Consider the following 9,272-nt stretch of genomic DNA (forward strand, 5'->3'; position numbering starts at 1 on the left):
TTTCACTTGTGTTTATTACCTACTTCCCTTGCTTTGTTAATGTTAACGTGTTTCCCTGCCAATAAAGCTCTTTGAATTCAATTGATTTGAGATACTTACATTCTTCAGTTTCCTGCTGCATTCTGAGTCCCTGAAGAGAAAAGGAGAGTTCACTTTTAGTCGCTACAACAAATGTATGGGGAGTTTACACGCTAGCGCCCCCTACTGAGGGGGAGTTTACACGCTAGCGCCCCCTACTGAGGGGGAGTTTACACGCTAGCGCCCCCTACTGAGGGGGAGTTTACACGCTAGCGCCCCCTACTGAGGGGGAGTTTACACGCTAGCGCCCCCTACTGAGGGGGAGTTTACACGCTAGCGCCCTCTACTGAGGGGGAGTTTACACGCTAGCGCCCTCTACTGAGGGGAGTTTACACGCTAGCGCCCCCTACTGAGGGGGAGTTTACACGCTAGCGCCCTCTACTGAGGGGGAGTTTACACGCTAGCGCCCCCTACTGAGGGGGAGTTTACACGCTAGCGCCCTCTACTGAGGGGGAGTTTACACGCTAGCGCCCCCTACTGAGGGGGAGTTTACACGCTAGCGCCCCCTACTGAGGGGGAGTTTACACGCTAGCGCCCTCTACTGAGGGGGAGTTTACACGCTAGCGCCCCCTACTGAGGGGGAGTTTACACGCTAGCGCCCCCTACTGAGGGGGAGTTTACACGCTAGCGCCCCCTACTGAGGTGGAGTTTACACGCTAGCGCCCCCTACTGAGGGGGAGTTTACACGCTAGCGCCCTCTACTGAGGGGGAGTTTACACGCTAGCGCCCCCTACTGAGGGGGAGTTTACACGCTAGCGCCCCCTACTGAGGGGGAGTTTACACGCTAGCGCCCCCTACTGAGGGGGAGTTTACACGCTAGCGCCCTCTACTGAGGGGGAGTTTACACGCTAGCGCCCTCTACTGAGGAGGAGTTTACACGCTAGCGCCCCCTACTGAGGGGGAGTTTACACGCTAGCGCCCCCTACTGAGGGGGAGTTTACACGCTAGCGCCCTCTACTGAGGGGGAGTTTACACGCTAGCGCCCTCTACTGAGGGCCAACAGACACCGTGCCCCACCTACTGAGGGCCAACAGACACCGTCCCTCACCTAATGAGGGCCAACGGACACCGTCCCTCACCTACTGAGGGCCAACAGACACCGTGCCTCACCTACTGAGGGCCAACAGACACCGTGCCTCACCTACTGAGGGCCAACAGACACCGTCCCTCACCTACTGAGGGCCAACAGACACCGTCCCTCACCTACTGAGGGCCAACAGACACTGTCCCTCACCTACTGAGGGCCAACAGACACCGTGCCTCACCTACTGAGGGCCTCACCTACTGAGGGCCTCACCTACTGAGGGCCTCACCTACTGAGGGCCAACAGACACCGTGCCTCACCTACTGAGGGCCAACAGACACCGTGCCTCACCTACCGAGGGCCAACAGACACCGTGCCTCACCTACTGAGGGCCCCACCTACTGAGGGCCAACAGACACCGTGCCCCACCTACTGAGGGCCAACAGACACCGTGCCTCACCTACAGAGGGCCAACAGACACCGTGCCCCACCTACTGAGGGCCAACAGACACCGTGCCTCACCTACTGAGGGCCAACAGACACCGTGCCTCACCTACTGAGGGCCAACAGACACCGTGCCTCACCTACTGAGGGCCAACGGACACCGTCCCTCACCTACTTAGGGCCAACAGACACCGTGCCTCACCTACTGAGGGCCAACGGACACCGTGCCTCACCTACTGAGGGCCAACGGACACCGTGCCCCACCTACTGAGGGCCAACAGACACCGTGCCTCACCTACTGAGGGCCAACGGACACCGTGCCTCACCTACTGAGGGCCAACAGACACCGTGCCTCACCTACTGAGGGCCAACAGACACCGTGCCTCACCTACTGAGGGGCAACAGACACCGTGCCTCACCTACTGAGGGCCAACGGACACCGTGCCTCACCTACTGAGGGCCAACGGACACCGTGCCTCACCTACTGAGGGGCAACAGACACCGTGCCTCACCTACTGAGGGGCAACAGACACCGTGCCTCACCTACTGAGGGCTAATGGACACCGTGCCTCACCTACTGAGGGCCAACGGACACCGTGCCTCACCTACTGAGGGCCAACAGACACCGTGCCTCACCTACTGAGGGCCAACAGACACCGTGCCTCACCTACTGAGGGGCAACAGACACCGTGCCTCACCTACTGAGGGCCAACAGACACCGTGCCTCACCTACTGAGGGCTAATGGACACCGTCCCTCACCTACTGAGGGCTAATGGACACCGTCCCTCACCTACTGAGGGCCAACAGACACCGTGCCTCACCTACTGAGGGCCAACGGACACCGTCCCTCACCTACTGAGGGCCAACGGACACCGTCCCTCACCTACTGAGGGCCAACAGACACCGTGCCTCACCTACTGAGGGCCAACGGACACCGTCCCTCACCTACTTAGGGCCAACAGACACCGTGCCTCACCTACTGAGGGCCAACGGACACCGTGCCTCACCTACTGAGGGCCAACGGACACCGTGCCCCACCTACTGAGGGCCAACGGACACCGTGCCTCACCTACTGAGGGCCAACAGACACCGTGCCTCACCTACTGAGGGCCAACAGACACCGTGCCTCACCTACTGAGGGGCAACAGACACCGTGCCTCACCTACTGAGGGCCAACGGACACCGTGCCTCACCTACTGAGGGGCAACAGACACCGTGCCTCACCTACTGAGGGGCAACAGACACCGTGCCTCACCTACTGAGGGGCAACAGACACCGTGCCTCACCTACTGAGGGCTAATGGACACCGTGCCTCACCTACTGAGGGCCAACGGACACCGTGCCTCACCTACTGAGGGCCAACAGACACCGTGCCTCACCTACTGAGGGCCAACAGACACCGTGCCTCACCTACTGAGGGGCAACAGACACCGTGCCTCACCTACTGAGGGCCAACAGACACCGTGCCTCACCTACTGAGGGCCAACAGACACCGTGCCTCACCTACTGAGGGCCAACAGACACCGTGCCTCACCTACTGAGGGGCAACAGACACCGTGCCTCACCTACTGAGGGCCAACAGACACCGTGCCTCACCTACTGAGGGCTAACGGACACCGTCCCTCACCTACTGAGGGCTAATGGACACCGTCCCTCACCTACTGAGGGCCAACAGACACCGTGCCTCACCTACTGAGGGCCAACGGACACCGTCCCTCACCTACTGAGGGCCAACGGACACCGTCCCTCACCTACTGAGGGCCAACAGACACCGTGCCTCACCTACTGAGGGCCAACGGACACCGTCCCTCACCTACTTAGGGCCAACAGACACCGTGCCTCACCTACTGAGGGCCAACGGACACCGTGCCTCACCTACTGAGGGCCAACGGACACCGTGCCCCACCTACTGAGGGCCAACGGACACCGTGCCTCACCTACTGAGGGCCAACAGACACCGTGCCTCACCTACTGAGGGCCAACAGACACCGTGCCTCACCTACTGAGGGGCAACAGACACCGTGCCTCACCTACTGAGGGCCAACGGACACCGTGCCTCACCTACTGAGGGCCAACAGACACCGTGCCTCACCTACTGAGGGCCAACAGACACCGTGCCTCACCTACTGAGGGGCAACAGACACCGTGCCTCACCTACTGAGGGCCAACGGACACCGTGCCTCACCTACTGAGGGGCAACAGACACCGTGCCTCACCTACTGAGGGGCAACAGACACCGTGCCTCACCTACTGAGGGGCAACAGACACCGTGCCTCACCTACTGAGGGCTAATGGACACCGTGCCTCACCTACTGAGGGCCAACGGACACCGTGCCTCACCTACTGAGGGCCAACAGACACCGTGCCTCACCTACTGAGGGCCAACAGACACCGTGCCTCACCTACTGAGGGGCAACAGACACCGTGCCTCACCTACTGAGGGCCAACAGACACCGTGCCTCACCTACTGAGGGCTAATGGACACCGTCCCTCACCTACTGAGGGCTAATGGACACCGTCCCTCACCTACTGAGGGCCAACGGACACCGTGCCTCACCTACTGAGGGCCAACAGACACCGTGCCTCACCTACTGAGGGCCAACGGACACCGTGCCTCACCTACTGAGGGCCAACGGACACCGTGCCTCACCGGAAGCAGATTCATTTGCCATGTTAAGCTTCGCTAACTGGTTGTAAGTAAGATGACTAGCACGCACGAGTTGACGAAGACTGATAAGACGGGTTGGAGTTGCCCACAGTCATGTGGTTTCACCACAAATAAAAAAGACAACAACGAGACAGCCAATAGGGAGGAACCAGAGACCTGGCCGGGTGGTGTCAGAATAAAAAACCTATCCCTCAACGTATTCATTGCATGATCCTCAAAAAGTTCTACAGCTGCAACATCGAGAGCTTCCTGACTGGTTGCATCACTGCCTGGTATGGCAATTGCTCGGCCTCCGACCGCAAGGCACTACAGAGGGTAGTGCGTACGGCCCAGTACATCACTGGGGCTAAGCTTCCTGCCATACAAGACCTACACCAGGCAGTGTCAGAGGAAGGCCCTAAAAATTGTCAAAGTCCCCAGCCACCCCAGTCGTAGACTGTTCTCTCTGCTACCGCATGTCAAGCGGAGAGGAAGGGTTTCTGGAGGATAGTTCAGGCCTTGATAGGGAGAGGAAGGGTTTCTGGAGGATAGTTCAGGCCTTGATAGGGAGAGAAAAGGTTTCTGGAGGATAGTTCAGGCCTTGATAGGGAGAGGAAGGGTTTCTGGAGGATAGTTCAGGCCTTGATAGGGAGAGGAAGGGTTTCTGGAGGATAGTTCAGGCCTTGATAGGGAGAGGAAGGGTTTCTGGAGGATAGTTCAGGCCATGATAGGAGAGGAAGAGTTTCTGTAGGATAGTTCAGGCCTTGATAGGGAGAGGAAGGGTTTCTGGAGGATAGTTCAGGCCTTGATAGGAGAGGAAGGGTTTCTGGAGGATAGTTCAGGCCTTGATAGGGAGAGGAAGGGTTTCTGGAGGATAGTTCAGGCCTTGATAGGGAGAGGAAGGGTTTCTGGAGGATAGTTCAGGCCTTGATAGGGAGAGAAAAGGTTTCTGGAGGATAGTTCAGGCCTTGATAGGAGAGGAAGGGTTTCTGGAGGATAGTTCAGGCCTTGATAGTGAGAGGAAGGGTTTCTGGAGGATAGTTCAGGCCTTGATAGGGAGAGAAAAGGTTTCTGTAGGATAGTTCAGGCCTTGATAGGGGCCTAGTTATATATATATATACAGACACTCTCACTAACCTGAGGTTGGCTTGTATGGAGGTGTCCTGAAGGTCTCCTGGATTAAACAGCTGGGAACCTTTCAGACCCAACTCCTCACAGCCTCTGAGGAACACTGACAGGTTGTCCTGGGGGGGGAGGGGGGAGGGAGGTGAATGGGGAGGGAGGGGGGAGGGAGGTGGGAGGGAGGTGAATGGGGAGGGGGGAGGGAGGTGCATGGGGAGGGAGGGGGGAGGGAGGTGAATGGGGAGGGAGGGGGGAGGGAGGGAGGTGAATGGGGAGGGAGGTGAATGGGGAGGGAGGGGAATGGGGAGGGAGGGGGGAGGGAGGTGAATGGGGAGGGGGGGGTGAACAGGGAGGGGGGAGGTGAATGGGGAGGGGGGAGGGAGGGAGGGGGTAGGGGGGAGGAGGGAAAGAGAGTAGAGGTTTAGTTTATTAGTAGCATAGTAGTAGTACTGCAGTAATATAGTAGTATAATACTGACGGGTCCAGCAATAGGCATATGCAACAGTAGTAGTGTAGTATTAGTGTAGCAGTATAGCAGTAGTATTGTAGTAATATAGTAGTAAAATACTGACCAGTCCAGCGATGGGCGTAGGCAACAGTAGTAGTGTAGTATTAGTGTAGTAGTATTGTAGTAGTACCACTAGTACTGACCAGTCCAGCGAGGGGTCTAGGGCTAGGCAGTAATGTTATGATATGGGGGGGTAGATTAGTGTAGTAGTATTGTAGTAGTAACACTAGTACTGACCAGTCCAGCGAGGGGTCTAGGGCTAGGCAGTCATGTTATGATATGGGGGGTAGATTAGTGTAGTAGTATTGTAGTAGTATTGTAGTAGTACCACTAGTACTGACCAGTCCAGTGATGGGTCTAGGGCTAGGCAGTAATGTTATGATATGGGGGGTAGATTAGTGTGAGGCACATAGATAGACAACCTACTACACTTCCACACCTCATCCCCAGGGGGCAGCAGCAACCGGTTTAGGTGATGTGCTCTGGCAGGAAGCCTTGATAATTACTCAGGTGTGATGGTCAGTCCGGGACAGAGAGGAAGCCAGAAACCTCTCGGCCAGCCTTTGTTTTTTTTGTGTTAGTTCATTAACCTCTTTAGCTGGCAACGCAGTTGTGTGACTAGGGTGGGCAATCTATGTTTTCTATTTCTATGGTGGCCTGATATGGTTCCCAATCAGAGGCAGCTGTCTATCGTTGTCTCTGATTGGGCATCATATTCAGGCAGGGTTTTTCCCACCTTAGTTTGTGGGATCTTGTCTTTGTGTAGCTGCCTGTGAGCAGCCCAGAACGTCACGTTTAGTTTTCTTCTGTATTGTTTTTGGTGAGTTTTATATCTATTAAATGAGTAGAACTCTAAGTATGCTGCCATTCATTCAGCGTGACAGCAGTTTGGGTTTTGTATATATTTATTTTTGGTACCATGAACATATGAATAATTTCCTTGGACTGGACGACCAAAAGGTCCAGACAGAGAACTGAACTTGGTAAGTTTGCCGTCTCCTGGGAACATGTACAACACAGTCGTGATATGCTGCTGTCTCACATAGACACACACCTTAAAGACCAGTTAACTTCTCTAGGATAGGGGGCAGCATTTTCACGTTTGGATGAAAAGCATGCCCAAATTCTACTGCCAGCTACTCATCCCCAGAAGATAAGATATGAATATTATTAGTAGATTTGGATAGAAAACACTCAGAAGTTTCTAAAACTGTTTGAATTATGTCTGTGAGTATAACAACTTATTTAGCAGGCGAAACCCATTCAGATTTTTTGTTGTTGTTGAGGTCACTCATTTCAATGGGTTTTCATTGGGAATACAGATTTCTAATTGACCTTCTTGCAGTTCCTACCGCTTCCACTGGATGTCAACAGTCTTTAGAAATTGGTTGAGGGTTTTTCCTTTGTGTAATGAAGAAGTACGGCCATCTTAAACAAGGGTCACTCAAAGTGTCCTGTTTGTTAGACGCGCATGACTAGAAAGCTAGCTACAGTTTGTTTTAATCCTGTATTGAACACAGATCATCCCGTCTTCAATTTTATCGATTATTTACGTTAAAAAATACCTAAAGTTGTATTATAAAAGTAGTTTGAAATGTTTTGGCAAAGTTTACAGGTAACCTTTGAGATATTTTGTAGTCACGTTTCACAAGGTGGAACCGGTGTTTTTCTGGATCAAACGCACCAAATAAATTGACATTTTGGATATATATCGACGGAATTAATCGAACAAAAGGCCCATTTGTGATGTTTATGGGACATATTGGAGTGCCAACAACAGAAGCTTGTCAAAGGTAAGGCATGAATTATATTTTTATTTCTGTGTTTTGTGTCGCGCCTGCAGGGTTTAAATATGCTTCTCTCTCTTTGTTTACAATGGTGCTAACTCAGATAATAGAATCGTTTGCTTTCGCCGAAAAGCCTATTTGAATTCTGACATGTTGGCTGGATTCACAACCAGTGTAGCTTTAATTTGGTATCTTTCATGTGTGATTGTCTGATTTAATGAAAGTTTGATTTTATAGTAATTTTCATAGTAATTCATTTGAATATGGCGCTCTGCAATTTCTCAGGCCTTTTGCCAAGTGAGACAGTAGCGTCCCGCCTAAACTCAGATTTTTGGATATAAATATGAACTTTACCGAACAAAAAAGACATGTATTGTGTAACATGAAGTCCTATGAATGTCATCTGATGAAGATTATCAAAGGTTAGTGATTAATTTTATCTCTATTTCTGCTTTTTGTTACTCCTCTCTTTGGCTGGAAAAATGGCTGTGTTTTTCTGTGACTTGGCTCTGATCTAACATAATCATTTGGTGTGCTTTCGTCATAAAGCCTTTTTGAAATCGGACACTGGCTGGATTTACAACAAGTGTAGCTTTAAAATGGTGTAAAATACTTGAATTTGGCGCCCTGCAGTTTCACTGGCTGTTGACGAGGTGGGACGCTACCCTAGAGAAGTTAATAAATAAATGATTCAGACAATTGATGTATGGATGATTCATAGTGAAGGCTGGGTTCGTGCAGATAACCAACAATTTGGACGTTTGGAATGAGACTAACGTGAGGTAAATAATACATCATTAATTAGAAGACTAATTGATCATGTCAGGTTTTGGCCAAGACTGTTCGGGTTTTGGTCACTAGATGTTCCCATTGCACCTTTTTTGTACCTTTTGTTTTTCTTGCTCTAATTATTGTTTGCACCTGTAAGTCATTCCCTTGTTAGTATTTAAACCCTGTGTGTTCCTCAGTTCCTTGCTCAGTGTTTGTAAGTTAGCACCCAGCCCCAGCCCAAGCCTTGTTTTATACAGATATTTCTCTTGTTGGATTTTCCAGAGGTTCTCTGGTTTAGTTCTTGTGTATTATTTGAGTAGTCTTTTGAGGTTTGTTTTTCCCTGCTGTTTTTTACCACTTTGTGGAGTTTCTTTTGTATTTTGGAGGATTTCCATTTTGTGCCTCTTGGCTTTATTTTTGGACATTGTGGATTTAGTTTCTTTGCCTGAAGATTTTGTTCTTTAATTAAACCACCATCTCTTGTACTGCTGTGTCTGCCTCATCTTCTGGGTTCGGACGATTATTAGTGACTGTTTCTCGCACCGGGTCCTGACAGATCAGGTATTAAAATATCTGAAAGTATAAAAAAATAAGGATAATTATAACTTTGTAATCTGAATATTTTCCTTGGTGCCCCGACTTCCTAGTTAATTACATCTACCTGATTAGTTAATCACGTAATAATAATTACAGAGAATTGATTTGATAAACTAAACAGTCTTCAGTTTAATGATGCCAAAGACACGACACTGGTCACCCCTCAGAGCCTGGTTCCTCTCTACCCAGTACAGCCAGTAGAGGACTGGCCACCCCTCAGAGCCTGGTTCCTCTCTACCCAGTACAGCCAGTAGAGGACTGGTCACCCCTCAGAGCCTGGTTCCTCTCTACCC

At 51.6% G+C, this 9,272-nt stretch overlaps 1 protein-coding gene across 1 annotated transcript in view; it reads right to left on the reverse strand.

The window, feature by feature from the left end:
- LOC129856042 (daf-12-interacting protein 1-like) overlaps positions 1-5,899 on the reverse strand; it is a 71,896-nt gene extending 65,997 nt beyond the window's left edge. Inside the window, exons 1-3 of the mRNA XM_055924177.1 lie at positions 5,889-5,899; positions 5,332-5,438; positions 100-130 (exon numbers count right to left, since the gene is read on the reverse strand). The gene's annotated coding sequence lies outside the window, so the exon portion shown is untranslated. The remainder of the gene's footprint in view (positions 1-99; positions 131-5,331; positions 5,439-5,888) is intronic.
- Positions 5,900-9,272: the final 3,373 nt, after the last annotated feature.

Source organism: Salvelinus fontinalis, chromosome 5, assembly GCF_029448725.1.
Source record: "Salvelinus fontinalis isolate EN_2023a chromosome 5, ASM2944872v1, whole genome shotgun sequence".
Taxonomy (NCBI): domain Eukaryota; kingdom Metazoa; phylum Chordata; class Actinopteri; order Salmoniformes; family Salmonidae; genus Salvelinus; species Salvelinus fontinalis.